The 15,597-nt window shown below is 37.3% G+C and overlaps 1 protein-coding gene across 1 annotated transcript in view; it reads left to right on the forward strand.

Moving 5' to 3' along the window:
• The window catches only part of nphp4 (nephronophthisis 4), a 163,441-nt gene that overhangs the window by 77,166 nt on the left and 70,678 nt on the right, over positions 1-15,597 (forward strand). The window lies entirely within an intron of this gene.

Genomic DNA, 15,597 nt, shown 5'->3' on the forward strand with positions numbered 1-15,597 from the left:
TTTTTTTTTTAAATACATCTCTATAGTATTATTACTTTTATTTATTAGTTTCAGTTATTTTAGCACTTTCACTAAAACAAGATTTAATAGTAAGTCATTTTGCTTCTCAAGTGAATATATCATGATTTAAGAATAAATAGATATTTCTACTGGAAAAAGTCAAAAGTACTAAGGAATAAAATATTTTTGTTTCATGAGGGTTTTCTATGGTCGAGAGGAGCTGAATTCACCCTGACATCCTCTCAGCTCAAATTAAACCGCATCTCAAACAATAAATAAATACAAAAATAAACAATGAGACTTTTAGTCATAATATTTAAATTGTGCAGAAACCTCAAGTGTTTCATGAAGTTCAAGGCACATCCTGTCAGAGGAGGAAGTGAAACTTTAATGAGCATCAGTTATGAAAGAGATCTCTATGTCACACAGACGGCGTCTGTGCTCAACCTGAAGACCTTCACAGCAACACAGAGCCAAAGATCACACAGCGAAAAAAAGTTTAGAGAAGCTTCCAGTACATCAGCACAACAAGACGAGACTTACAGTCTTAAGGCCCGTTCACACCAAGCACGATAACTATAAAGATAACGATAAAGATATAGTTCTAAAAATCGTTCTCAATATTAAAGAATAGCATAGTTCACACCACAACTACAACGATAACGATACAGAGGAACGATATCGTTGTGATCACTTTCAAAACGATTTTTTTTCCAGCTGATGAACGATAAAACACTGACAGCCAATCAGAATCCATCCTGCTGTAACGAGCTCAAGAATTTAAAGTGGCAGACGCATGTGCGCCTAGAATAAACAGACGATATTGTTCGCTGGTGTGGACGCTAATATCGTTATCTTTATAGTTATCGTTCTTGGTGTGAACGGGGCTTAAGAATTGTTTGGTTTAAGTCTGTGTTTCGTATTGCTTAAAAACACAGTTTATTGCATGTGTATGTTCTCTTATTATTGGCAATATGGGACTTTAATGTGCACGTTGATCGCTGTTATCTCTAATAATTGCGGTCAGGCAATAATGTAGTAATCGTGACAGGCTTTTGTCTCAGTCATTACCATAAATTTCTCTATTCTGCTCTCTATCTTTTTCTTTTGCTCTGTCTGTCGTTCTCCGCTTGAGTTGCAGCTGTACAAGACTGACAACTGATCCCCTGCACAGATAGCTCCTAATGCTGGTCTGTCAACACCAATTCTGCGACGAGGCAGCTCGAACAAAACCTGTGTTCGGCCTGAAATGCTGCTTTTAATGTTTCTAGATGAGCCTCTGTCAGTTAAGCCGCGCTAATGTAATAAAATGTTGCGTGATGCTGAGGGACAGGCCAGCTTCTGGGCGATGTGGGGTTTAGTTGCCGGTCCGCCACTATCTGTGACTCATGGATAATGGAGAATGAGCCAGAGACTGAGACTTTCCCGTTCCTGTCCCGCGGCCAGTAGATAATTTGTGTTACAGCAGCTTTCATGCGAAGACACTGATGCTGGCGTGAAAAGGGGCTTCTCCTCTGAGGCCTGGAGGAAGGGTGAGCAGTTTCGGTCACATAATTGTGATTTGTAGTAACAAATGCAATGGCAACGGGTCCTGACACGCTCACGGACACACTGACGGTTTCTGCTGCAATCCTGAGAGAGTAATGATGCCCCATCCTATCTGGTGACCTGCAGCGGCAAGTAAGATTAGTAATGAATTATGATTTAAACATTAAACTGTTCCTCACACAAAGTTATTGTTAGACTTCAAAAATGGATATAGCACACGAGTCATTTGAAATAATTTTTATTGTACTCTTATTTAGTCCCTCCAGTTCTTCGCGATTTGATGACAGAGAATGTTGCCTTTTTTTGCCATCCTGCATAATTCTCCATTAAAAAAATTTTCTCACAAAAATTACAGATCTATTTCAAGTTATTGACATTACTAGAATAAACATGCATGCATGAATGAGAAATTAAAGCACAGGATGCTCTTTATGTTAAAAAGAGTTATTAAGCATTAGTGTTGTCAAAAGACCCGGTATTTCGGTACCAAGTCGGTACTAAAAAAATTTAAACGTTACGGTACCAGGTTTTTTGAAGTACCGGTGGTACCAAGTACCCGGTCAACCCGGTTCTTGAGCATAATAAGCCACGAAAACAAACTCAATGCAGTACTCCAGCTAACTGACACACACTCAAAGCATGCAAGTCAAATACACATAAACAGTCGGTTTTGTCTTAAATTAATCATAAACAGTTAGGAGAAAATCGAATGTGTGTCAGTATATTAGATCTGTGCATTAGTTCGTAAATTGTCAATAGCCTAATAAACCTGCTGCTGTCTTATGTCCTTGATGTTAATCAAACAACAAAAGTAAAGAAGAAAATCACACTCTGCTATTGACTAAATTATTTTAGTAGCTTTAATAAGGGTCAGTGTATATTTAATTCATACAAAGAAGTAGGGCTGCCATCGACTAAAGATTTTTCTGGTCGACTAGTAGTCGTTCGTTTTAAGCATTAGTTGACTAATCGCACGTTTATTAATAATCCATTTAAATCATGCTAATGAGCCTTTAATTGCCTACATAGCCTAATAAGCATTCAAGCGCACGCATAAAGCTTGTCACAGCACACCGGCAGAAGTAATGATGATGAATGTGTCAGGGAAAAACAGTAACAATTAAACTGCATTAACATTTTAATAATCTATTGATAAGATAGTGTTCTCGGCTTAAGAGATGAATACGGCGGCACTGACTCGTCATCTCCACAGTAGTGGATGCGCCTGCATGCAAGTTTCATACGGATTACATAATCTGAGAATATTAGTTTTTTTTAGATTTGAATTGTTTCATTTGAAAGTAGACATTTCACTCTCTATATATTTTTGTTCATGTCTGTAAGGCAAATATACACAGAGTTTTGCGCTCAAGTTCACAGCGGCCGAGACGGCAGAAAGCGCATACTGTTTTCTTTCATTATTTTACGAAAGCGCAATGTTTTGTTGTTATAGTGAGTGCACACAAATAAACGTAGAGGCTTTACAGATTCGAAATATGTATTACTCTTATCTGTAGGACCAAAATGACGGAGGATTTTAAGAGCAAGTGACCGCACCGGCGCCTCCATCTGTCATGCTGTGAGCGCGCGCATAGCTCTGCACAGACACTTGAATAGCGCACATATTTCTAGGTAGGGCTGGACAATACCGTATTGGCCCGAATATAAGACGACCCTGATTATAAGACGACCCCACATCGTCTTATATTCGGGACAATACGGTAATTCAATATCAATATGTATCGCAATATCATTTTTTTCAATAACGGTGATTTGATTTTTAAACACATTTCTGATATTTCGATATACATTATCAGTGTTTCCCATACATTGGTTTATTTGTGGCGTTTGACTTCGTTGAATAAACATGAGCACTGCACGTTACAAAATTAAAACAGGTTGTGGGTGTTTTATATGAATGTATCTCTGAAGGGAAAGGACTGTCTTCAGAAAAGTTTCAATGGCATTTTCATTTTATCTGATAAAGAAGCATTCATGAGCAGAGCTGATTTGATTACAGCCGTTACTGGAGAAACTGCTAGTTCTACTGCTCTCATAGCGCCTCCTGGTGGCAGACTCTCAGTTTGCATTTTCAATAATAAGCCCGTCTCCAGCAACATGTTTTTGTTGTTGCTCTTTTTTTCTTTTTCTTTTTTTTTTTCTGCAGCAACTCCGAGCACTTTTCATACTCTTTATACTGGCTAAAGCACATTTGTTTCAATCTATAAGAATAATCAGCCTAATCAAAACCTAATCAAAATATTTTTACTATTTAAAATAACTGCTTTCTATTTGAATACATTTTAAAATGTAATTTTATTCCTGTGATCAAAGCTGAATTTACAGCATCATTACTCCAGTCTTCAGTGTCACATTATCCAGAAATCATTCTAATATGCTGATTTGCTGATTATCAGTATTTAAAACAGTTGAGTTAATTTTCTTTTCCGGATTCTTTGATGAATAGAAGATCCAAAGATCAGCATTTATCTGAAATAAAAAGCTTTTGTAGGCTAACATTATACACTCTACCATTCAAAAGCTTGGAGTCCGTATGATTTCTTTTTTCTTTCTTTTTTTTTTGGAAAGAAATGATAAAATTAACTTTGATTAAGGATGCTTTAAATTGATCAAAAGTGATGATAAAGACATTTATAATGTTACAAAATATTTCTATTTCAGATAAATGCTGTTCTTCTGAACTTTCTATTCATCAAAGAAACTTTCTACAATTCTACTTAGCTGTTTTCAACTTAATAATAAATTATTTTTGAGCAGCAAATCAGAATATTAGAGTGATTTCTGAAGGATCATGCTGGAGTAATGATGCTAAAAATATAGCTTTGAAATCACATAAATTGCATTTTTAAATATTTTCAAATAGAAAACAGTTATTTTAAATAGTAAAAATATTTCAAAATGTTACTGTTTTTTGCTGTATTTGGATCAAATAAATGCAGGCTTGGTGAGCAGAAGAGAATTCTTTAAAAACATTAAAAATCTTACTGTTCAAAAACTTTTGATTGGTAGTGTATGTTAGGCTATAGTTTGAGGTTAAAGATATTAATATTAATTAGGTGAGTCTTTGAGACGATTATTTGACAGTGATTTCACATTTCTTGTTTGTATGAAGGCTAAATACAAATAAAAGGTGAACATTAATTTATTTGTGCTGTTTTTTTTTTCTAAAATATTATATGGTTTTATATGAGTTGTCATAGACTTGGCAAATTCATTTTTCATAAGTTTGTATGCACAGGCATCTGTTGTGGGCGTTCTTGGCAGTTTTTATGAGGCTTTCTTTAATAGTGTTCATATCGATATCGGAATTATTTTGTATCGACCGAAATTAAGAAATATATTGTGATATAAATTTTGGCCATATCGTCCAGCTCTATTTCTAGGTTACCATTAGATTGAGCGGCCATGTAAAGTTGCTACTACTTACATATTTCAGATGATATGCCATATTTGAGGTCGATGAATGATAGGCGAGCGTTTGGATGTACTGTTATTACCACAAAATCCAGACGTTAACAATCTGTCCGTCACGGACTGCGTGACCTCACCACTTCCTATTTTTCTTTTTTTTTCTGCGACTAATACAATTTTGGTAAAGGTTAGTCGACTATTAGGGGGCAGTCCTACAAAGAACACTGTGCAGTGTTTTATTTTACACTTGATTATTCAATTTCTGTAGTAATTTGTACCTTAATACTAAACCTACCTGAATTTTTTGTTTTATTTGTATTTTTTTCATTTGTCGTTTTGTTTGTAATTTGGTAGTTTTTCTTTTTTTTTCTTCTTTTTTTTTTGTAGCAAAAATAAAATGTCAAAAATATATCTTGTTTAAAAGTTCTGTCAATTTGGTAAGTTAAAAAAAAATCAATCTTCATTTTTTCTGTATTGTTTTTTTTTCTGTCATGTATGATTATTGTACATTTAACGTGGTATAGTATGGTTAAAAAAAAGGAACATTTTCTGGAAATTTCCACAACAAAAATTTTTATAGCGAAAATCATGATATCCTGGTGGGACTATTTAGTTTTTTTTATTTTTTATTATTATTATTTTTATAGCTTGACATACTTGTCTGTTGTATGGACAGGAGCTTGTGAAGAATCTCTCCTTTTGTGTTCCATGGAAAACATAACAGTATGCATAAATGGCTAAACTATCCCTTTAACCTCTCTGGCATTTGTAAAAGACTCTCTAAAAGAACAATGGAGGAAGTGTCAAGTCAAGTCAAGTCAAGTTTATTTGTACAGCGCTTTTCACGATACAAATCATTGCAAAGCAACTTTACAGCAAATTAAGTTTCTACAATATTTAGTGGTAGCTTATCAGTGGTGACTGTCAATTAATGTACATATGGCAGAAATGTACGGAAAAATCAATTTAAGACGTAATAAAAAAGACGATGAACACTATTAACAGCAATTATAAAATAATTAAATGTGCAAAATAGCAAAATGTGGTAGTTCTGTATCTTGTTTCAGGGTTGGCATCATCTGAGGTCCTCTGAGGGGTTGGCATCATCTCTTCTCAGGTGTTCTAGATCCAGACTGAAGCTTGTGTAAATCCCCGTGGCAAAAACAGAGAAACAAATAGAGACATAATTAGCGTAGCTGCTGTTCCAACCAAGCAAAATTGATTTGTTTAACCCAAACTAAAGAATAATAATAATGTGCAACAGTGAGTGAGACAAAAATAATATACTCTGGTATCAAAACTCCATCTTTATCTAAATATAAAATGATAAGATATCATTTTATAAAACTATAAAATTTAAAATAAAAAGCAGCATTTTGAAGACTATTTATGTTCTATTTAATGTGGTAATAGCAAATCATTTTTATGGTATTTTGTGAATAAACAATGGCAAAACAAAAAACATCTGCCGTTATATTAAATAATGGAATGCTAATTTGAAAACAATGAATTGAATAAATTATATATCTTCCATTAGGTAGGATCTAAACCATCTTAAAGCCTGCCCTTGAAAGTGTGAAGTGCTTAGTCAGATTAGCCTTCAATGGAATTCATACCATAAGGCATGAAGACCAACTGGAATCAGGCCGTGAACTCACCTGCGAGTTTAGCAGGGATAATGATCCATTTCGGATTTGACAGCCATTTCTCACCATTTTACTAGCAGTGGAGGAGGACGTTCAGACTGAGTAAAAATGTTTTGATTTAGCATGGAAAAAGAGCATGTAACTGAACAAAGCACTTCAAAATCAAATAGACCGCAGCGGCCATGTGGGTTGCAACATACAGGGGGCGGACACAACAGTTTTCAAAAGAACAGCTCTTTGACAATCTCTGAGAATTGATATTGATACATATGGAACACATTTTCAAACAGCGCTCTAGTGTAAATGAAATGTGATGTGTCCTGCAGCAGAGGAAAATAAGAAGGTGACCAGTGACATGCTGCAGGTCAAGGAGGTCTATGATACCTAGAAAAAGCTTTTTGCTAGCATTCCCATTCATCTCAGTGGAAGTTACTTGACTGGCGCGGGACCTTGTGGAAGTAGTCGATTTGAAATTCGACACTTCTGAGCTGAATTTATTTTTTTTAGCACATTTTTTTCCGTAAGTGAATTATTCAGTCACTTTCAGTGAACTTTAGACAATGTCATGAGACTTTTTCCACATTTAAGAATGTTTTTGGTTGTCAGAGCTGATAACCTAGCGGGCAGCGCTCCAACGCATGACACAGTTGCACTCAGCAAGCTCAGCACCCAAGCTCTTGTCCTGTTTGAATATAGGCAAAAATTTTGAAGTGAATGTGGTTCCATAGTAAATAGTTTTTTAACTTAAACAATATAGTAGTTTTAAAATATATTTAAAATAATTTAAAATCAGTTATTAATTAATAATAATTAATAATTTAAAATCAGTTTATTCTAATTTATTGTTGTATTTAATTGATAAATTATGAAAATATCAGACAGCTTTTTTAGCTGTAAATATAAAACACATTTTGCCTGCAAAATTGAGTAGTTATGGCATCTACAGGCCTATCCTGGCCATGCTAACCGTTCAAACCTTGAACCCTTGCTGTGGGTAAGTTAATGTTCCAATGTTCCATATCACACAATTCTAGATTAAGAGCTTAACAAACACTCTAAGAGCAGCGAAGCCATTGGAGCAAAAATCGATGGAGCCTCTACAATTGATTTACCACTAACATTCAGCTCTTTTACAACAGCACTGCTACATGCTTTGGTAAGTAGCATGATTTATTTTTGCAGCTAAACCCTGCTGATTAAATTTCAGCCTCCCATGTTCCATCTAGGAAGACACTTCTTCTGTTAGTCAGTGTGACCTGCATGAAACTCGGAGTCTAAGAGCTTGGTGAAGCTCTATTAACCCTACATTTTGCATGAGTAAATTGTGGCCAACTTTCTGCTCACATGGCATATAAATTATGCAATGGTGTCGCACAGTTGCACATCCCATATCAGTTTAGATTTACGCATGCTCCTTCACATCTGTGGCAAAATACAAACAAACAGCATTTCTGCATTTTTAAAGGGTTGCTGATGTTGTTTTAATTGGGATCAAGTCATGCGCTTTGTTTTTATGCGCTTAATGCATTTTTTTTTCACTGTCTCTCTCTTTCTCTGTGTCTACGATGCTCATTCAGTTCCTCATTAAGGCCTGATTTCCTACAGGCTGTCTGGCTGCCCTCCGTCAGTCGTGCGATAAAAAGACGATTGCGGAGCAGTAATGCTTATTTATACATGTTTCTTTTATTTTTATTTTTTCCCATTCTGTCGTAAATGTCACACAAATGTTAATTAAATGTTAATCAAACATCACACAGTTAGAGAACCCATGTCTTCGCCATTGTGCGACTATATTTAGCAGTACAGAGAGGTCAGTCTACGGCAGGGTCTGATGCCTTCGCTCCAGGGGTTTGCATGGGAGAGCGGGAACAGGAGAAACAATGGTCGACTAATTAGTATGAATGTCAATTTCTCCCACTGAGAAGTTCATAAATCTCCTAGCCAGCCTACTGGGAGTTCACCCTGTCACATTGAGCCTCACTTTCCAGACCTCTCCTGTGCATCTGCCTGCATTGATCCCATCACATACTGTACTTCTAAGAGTGTGGGAGCATGAACAAGGCTCTCCTGGGAAGTACTCTAAGGTGAAAAGTAAATCGAGGTAAGCTGAAGCAGTTGTTCTCAAGTGGTTTTGTTTAGGACTTTATCAAATTAACAATGTTATGCGAGGGGTGCGAAGCAAGCAGGCAGAGAATGCGGATCTAAGTGCAGGTAGAGTTTAACCTAGCAGGTAGAGCAGAACGACACCGTAACATTACAACAACTGACAACGCACAAGAGAAACACAAGCACTATTTAAACACAAGAGAACAAGCTAAACAAGATAACAAGGGGGCGTGGTAAATGGGAAACACCTGGGGAACATAATCACGGGGAACCAATACACAAACGGACTACAAACAGACTACAAACAAGGCACAGGAAACACTTCAACATAAAAGTCCTAACCAGGCACAGAGAACATGTAACATAGCCCCCCACCTAAGGAGCGGATTCCAGACGCTCCAAAACAGAACAAAAAGTCCAGGAGGGAGGTGGAGTGGAGGCGGAACAGGGGCTGGGATGGTGGGCCAGGCCCATGGAGTGGAAAAGGGCGTGGCGACTGAGGTGGATCGAGTGACCAGGGCGGAGCAGGCAGAGCCGGAGGCCAGAGCGGAGCCGGCAGATCAGGAGGCCAGAGTGGAGCAGAATACCACCAGGGTGGAGCAGGCGGCGCTGACGAGCACCAGGGCGGAGCAGGCAGCTCGGGAGGCCATGGCGAAGCAGACAGTTCAGGGGGCCATGGCGAAGCAGACAGTTCAGGAGGCCATGGCAGAGCAGGGAACTCAGGAGGCCATGGCGGAGCAGACCGTTCAGGAGGCCATGGCAGAGCAGACAGTTCAGGAGGCCATGGCGGAGCAGACAGTTCAGGAGGCCATGGCCGAGCAGAAGACCACCAGAGTGGAGCAGGCGGCGCTGACGAGCACCAGGGCGGAGCAGGCAGCTCGAGGAGCCATGGCGGAGCAGGCAGCTCGGGAGGCCATGGCGGAGCAGGCAGTTCAGGGGGCCATGGCGGAGCAGGCAGCTCGGGGAGCCATGGGGGAGCAGACAGTTCAGGGGGCCATGGCGGAGCAGGCAGCTCGGGGAGCCATGGTGGAGCAGACAGTTCAGGAGGCCATGGCGGAGCAGGGAACTCAGGAGGCCATGGCGGATCAGACAGTTGAGGGGGCCATGGTGGAGCAGGGAACTCAGGAGGCCATGGTGGAGCAGACAGTTCAGGAGGCCATGGCGGATCAGACAGTTCAGGGAGTTCACAGACGGCCTTCATGGCCATTACGGGACAGTCAGAGGGCTCACAGGCGGCCTCCTTGGCCGTGGCTGGACCGGCAGAGAGTTCATAGACGGCCTTCTTGGCCGAGACATGGATGCACAAGATTTACATAAGAAGGAGGAAACAATGGTGTTTGAGGCTCACGGTATGTCATTTCCATATACAGAACTGTTATTATTTAGCTATGCCAAGGTAAATACAGTTTTCCATTCTATGGCACCTTTAATGGTTTTAATGAAAATTCACTACTTGAAAAGTGGACAGCTCTGTTTAGCTGCTGTGTAATCAAAAACCAACCAACCAGCATTTAATAAGGAGTAACAGTGGCTCCTTTTAACACTTATTTAATCATCAAATCTTGCCATTGTCTTTGGTGTTACTCTGGCAAAAAAGGTTCTTCTCTTTTCATTATTTAAAACGAAGTTTCTGACACGGCCCCCTGGTAAGACCATATGACACATTCATCTCTGTTCCTTCGGAGAGTTTTTAAACAAAGACGAGAGACAGTTCTGCATTACTGATCCGAGAGTGTGCTGAGTGAAAGACTCGACACAGCATGTGCAGGAAAGGCCTGGCATCAGCCTCTCGCCATGATGGCGGCGAGAGCCAACAATGCATCGCCTTGTCCCTGCCACCCACCACATGGCTGAGCCGTCCCTGAGGAATACGCCAGCCAAATGTCTGAGAACACCATTTCATTCATCAGTATGCTGCTGTCTCTGCCGTCGAGGTGGAAAAGGAGTTTCCTGACTACAACAGTTTCAGTGTATATTCGAATCAATTTTCGGTTTCAGTGTTATTTCTGCAAGATAATCTAGATGAAAAAATAAGGAGGACTGAATGATCCGTCAGACCTAATTGTGTGTGTAGTTGTTTGGCTTTTTGTAATTCAATATGCCTTGATATAATCGTTCTGGTGTCTTCTCAGCACTCCAGGCTCTGTGGCTCTCAAATGGATTATTAGTTTTGGATTTCTAGAATCTTCCATTGCCTCTCTGATGTCCTGTTTTATGAATTATGGATATTCAGCTGTCTGATGGCTGTGAAATCGCCGGCAGCCATCTGTAAAAGACGTCTGATCTTTCACCTTGATTGGTTTATGCATTCATACACCTTTTTTTTTTTTTTTTTTTTGTGAGGACTCAAACATTTAATCAGTTTCTAATGATGAATTTGGTCTTAATTCACTCTGTGTACATTTTTTTTTGGCGTTCTAATGCTTCCTTCTGCTTATAAGCACAAAGAGCTTAATTTCTGCCTCTGGCAATTTCCTGTTTCTTGTAATTGTATTCTCGTGTGGCAAAGTTTCGCTTGTTTGCTCTTTAAATTCAGTTTAACATTTATGTTCTTCAGACAGAGCTGCAATGTCGTGGCTTTGATGTGGAATTCTCGTTATTTATGTGCTACAGTGAATCTCATCTGCGGCTGCTTTGATTCGATTTCTCTTTGATGCTTTGCTTTGTCTATCAGATGCTCTCTGCTGCATTGTTTAAAATGACATAGCAAGGGCTTCATATAATCAGACATGAAATATAAGCCATGTAAAGAGGTGCAGTGTTGTAACATGCTTATTATATGATCTAACTATAATGATTGTCTTATGTTCCATTGGGGTCTTTCATAAATTATTATATGATTGTTTTATTAAATTATTAATATGTCTGTATGTATGTTCATTTTCTCCCCTCATTATTTATTATTCAAAAAGTTGAATAATATTTACATTTAATTATATGATATAGAATTTATATATGTATGATTTATATATTTAATTTTAAGATTTTATATTTTTGTAATTTGTAAAGAAATTAATTCATTCAATTTTGTTTCATTTTGTAATTTTGAATAGATACATTTTGGTGTAGTTACCACATTTGCCAGCTAAATGGGAACATAATTTTATTTTCCATATTTAGGACTCCTGTAATGCTGCTATTAAATGCTTATATTCTGAAATACAGCTTTTTGTACAGAACTGGTAAGGTTTAAAACTTCAGAACAATTCTACAGTAGATTCTGCTTGGATGTTTTATTCAGCTGCTTTAAATTAGGTTCTTGTGCGCTGGCAACACAGTTCTGACTGAAGTTTGCTACACGACTGGACTTAAGGAAGGATACTTCATTACTATTCCGCCTGCTCATCCACTTCCCATCAGTCCAGCTGGCAGCCCCAATGTAGCATAGCGCACACCCGCTGACAGTTCTTCACACTGGGCTGCAGCTCACGGCAACCCTGCCCGAAGCCTCGCTTCAACCTCCACACCACCAGCCACTTTAGCACTAGAACCGCCACGGGGTAAATTTGACCCGTGGCTGTTTTTAAAACGTACATAAAATATTTTAAATAAAACATTCCAGTCTCACAGTCACTGACTTTTACTAAAATTGTTTGATTTACAATCCCCTGTTGTTAAAAACTGTTTAGATAAAACCATATCAAAAAATGGGGCACTTATATCTATAAGCGCCAGCGCGGGTCAAATTTACCCGCTATATAATGCCTGTATGTTTGCGCTGTCATTTTCATGCTGCTTATGTTTTAACAGTACATTGCTAGACAACACCTTTCACTCACTGAATTAGCGGTTATCACTTTCATAAATAAAGACAAAATGAGTAAAAGAAGGCGATTTATGAATGCTGAAGAGGTATAATAATTAATTTGGTGAAGCTGTGCGCTTGAAATTTTTTTTAATGGTTAAATTAAATTTTATAAATCAATATGTCTAATTAATTAAAATAATGAAACTTAAACAATTTAACATCAATTTATTAAAAATGTAACAAAAATTACATGTTTAGGGCCCTAGGAAATGTTTTATTTTTCCCAACCTTGTGTTTTATTGTTACCAAATTCTGAAAACAAGTTTCATTTATTCTTACAATAGCCTTATGATTTCTTGCTCAGAAATTCTGTGTTGTGTATTTACATTTTTTAAGGCATAAACATTAATTTAATCTATCTTTTAAGTAATGAAAATTAAACAAATTTTATTTTTTGGAAAATAAAGGTAATTTAATATTACAATTAAAACATTGAAGAAATATTGAATGCTTATTCCTTAAAAATAAGGTTTTAATAATTTTAGTAGTAGTAGACCTTTACATTTCTGTGTGTATATGATATGAGGACAGTTTTACTCAAATGAAACGGTCAAATGCTCATGAAGTGACTCTCAGAGCAGTTCTGGAGATGTTGTTCATGTATTTATGTCCTCATTTAGTGAGACGGCAGACCACCGCAAGCTTCACGTGCGCTTCAGTACAAGTAACTGTTAGTAAACAAAATAACGTAGAGACCGAAATGACATGCCGTCGTGTAAATAAGATAATGTTAATAGCTCAGCTTGTTACCAAAACCAGCAGTTATCAATGTGTTCTCAGAGCTGGCAGTGATTCCGCCCTGCTTTGATTTATTGTGTGGAAGCTGAGGGTAAAGGACGTTAAGATGTGTGTTTTATGATCATTGCTGACATGGGTGCCATGTCATTGCTTTGTTACTGTCTGGGCACATTTGAGTTTTCTGCCATTTTAAAGAGGCTTATGTCCGTATGGTTTGTTCTGAGCAGTGTTGAAATCGTACGCAATACCTCAGATTCATTTTACAACTGCAGTTATGGGAGTTTCGTCACCGTGCTCTTAAAGTCCATAGCTTCAGTTTATATCTTATAATGGTTTGATTTATTGTAATTAATTCTTGATTTTCCATCTTGCAGTTCTCAAACACAAGTTATATGCAAATAGTTTGAATACCTCTTGACATTTTGAGTGACTTTTTAACAGCCATGTTTCAATCTACCATTTATAAATATTCAGGCCACATTCATATTTGTCTTTTTTTGCCCTGAACTACCACACTCTACAGTTTTCCACCTACTGTAGGTTTAAAGGCAGTGCATGAAATTAAAATGTACCCTATCAGTTTTCTAAATGCATGTTATGCATCTTATTGAGAACAATTTATCTGTGCGTATGTTTTTTTTTAATGTTTTGACATCGTAATAATTGTCCATCACAAAACAGAAGTCTGTCGCTACTTCCATTTCATTGCAAAATATTTAATTAATCCGGACTTCTCTGAGCCTTGATGTTGTGGCTGTGTATCCATGCCATTTCTTGTTTTTCAGTCAATAGGCAGGAAAGATAGCAATTAATATGTTATATAAAAGACATGATTCTAATCAGAGTCATCTCCAGAGAGATATTCAGCATCAATCTCCTCAAAAGATTTTGCAGAGCGGGAAACGCTCCAGAATGAAATTGTGTTGACTCCAGCGAGAGGGGAGCTTGGGAGCTGACAAGAAGGATTCAGGGTAAATTATGTAGCAGCGATTATTTCCATCTTCAGACCATGTTAGGTTGAACAAAAGCTGGGGAACTTCAGTCTAAATATCTGAACTGTTCTAAGGATTATGTAAGGATTTGTAGGAATTGTCTCCATAGTGGAAAATTGGCTATATGCCGAGTCTGCACCTTTATGAACAGAATGCTCTTAGAAAGAAAGTGTTTCTTGGAGCCGGTGCTTTAATTAGAAATATGGTTGCCAGTTAATATCCCAGTATGTGCTATGTACCTCTCCAGGTGTCGGCAATGGAAAAGTGCATATGAGTTAATTTTGCTTTAATGACAGCACTTGAGCTACATCAGCTCCACAAGGTTGTTGATGATCATGTTCTTCAGCATGATTTGAGAACGAGCCAAAGAGCATCTTGAGCTTCACTGGAAGCAAGAACATCTGACAGTTTATTTAAAGTAGTTTACATGATAAATACCACAAATTTGGTTGATTAGTAACCTAGAAATAGCACAGAGTCTTGAAAAATTTCTTATTCTTTTTTTTTTTTTTTTTTTTTACATTATAATGTACATTTATTTTTATATTTTAGTTTTAGTAATTTTAGTCTTCCAACTTTGTACATTAAAAAAAAAAGATTTTGAATCTCAGACTTTCACTGAGGTCTAGACTTTGGCACCCAATTTTTTAAATGTGTTATATTACATTATATTTATTAAATGTTATTGTAATTAATAATAGTATATATTATTAATTCATATGAAAATAAAATGAAATATTTATAATGTTGCTATTGTTATTTTTAAACAGTAAATATATTAGTAGTAATAAAATATAGTATTTAAATATATTTAATGTATATAAAATAAATATTTCAGTCATTTCAGTCATTCAAATTGTTGTATTTTCTTTGTTGTATTTTAGTTTTGTCTGCACTGTGATGATGTGCACTTGTCTATGGTTGTGAAAGGAAATGATGGTGCTTTCTGTGAGAACAAGGTTTCTTTTGAAAGATCATAATTGAGTTAATTTGTGACATTTGTACTCAAGGCTGATAGTGCCATAGTGGGACTGAGGGACTGTTGTCCCTATCGCTAAAGGTGATTATAAATCTCTCACTCAATGTCTCTCTCTCTCACCCTGTGAAGTGTAAAATACATCTCTGTGAGAGAGATAAAGCTCTTGAATAAACGCTCTTTGCTGAACTGGAGAGTATTTACCATACAGCCTATATATCACTGGCCAGATACATCAAACCTCAAAGGGATATGGCAGTGAGAGAAAGGGGGGCTGAATAATTCCTTCTCTCTCTCTCTCTCTCTCTCTCTCTCTCTCTCTCTCGCTCTTTTTCTATCATTATTCATTAC

Source organism: Sinocyclocheilus rhinocerous, unplaced genomic scaffold (genome assembly GCF_001515625.1).
Source record: "Sinocyclocheilus rhinocerous isolate Xijiao unplaced genomic scaffold, SAMN03320098_v1.1 scaffold558, whole genome shotgun sequence".
In the NCBI taxonomy this organism is placed as follows: Eukaryota; Metazoa; Chordata; class Actinopteri; order Cypriniformes; family Cyprinidae; genus Sinocyclocheilus; species Sinocyclocheilus rhinocerous.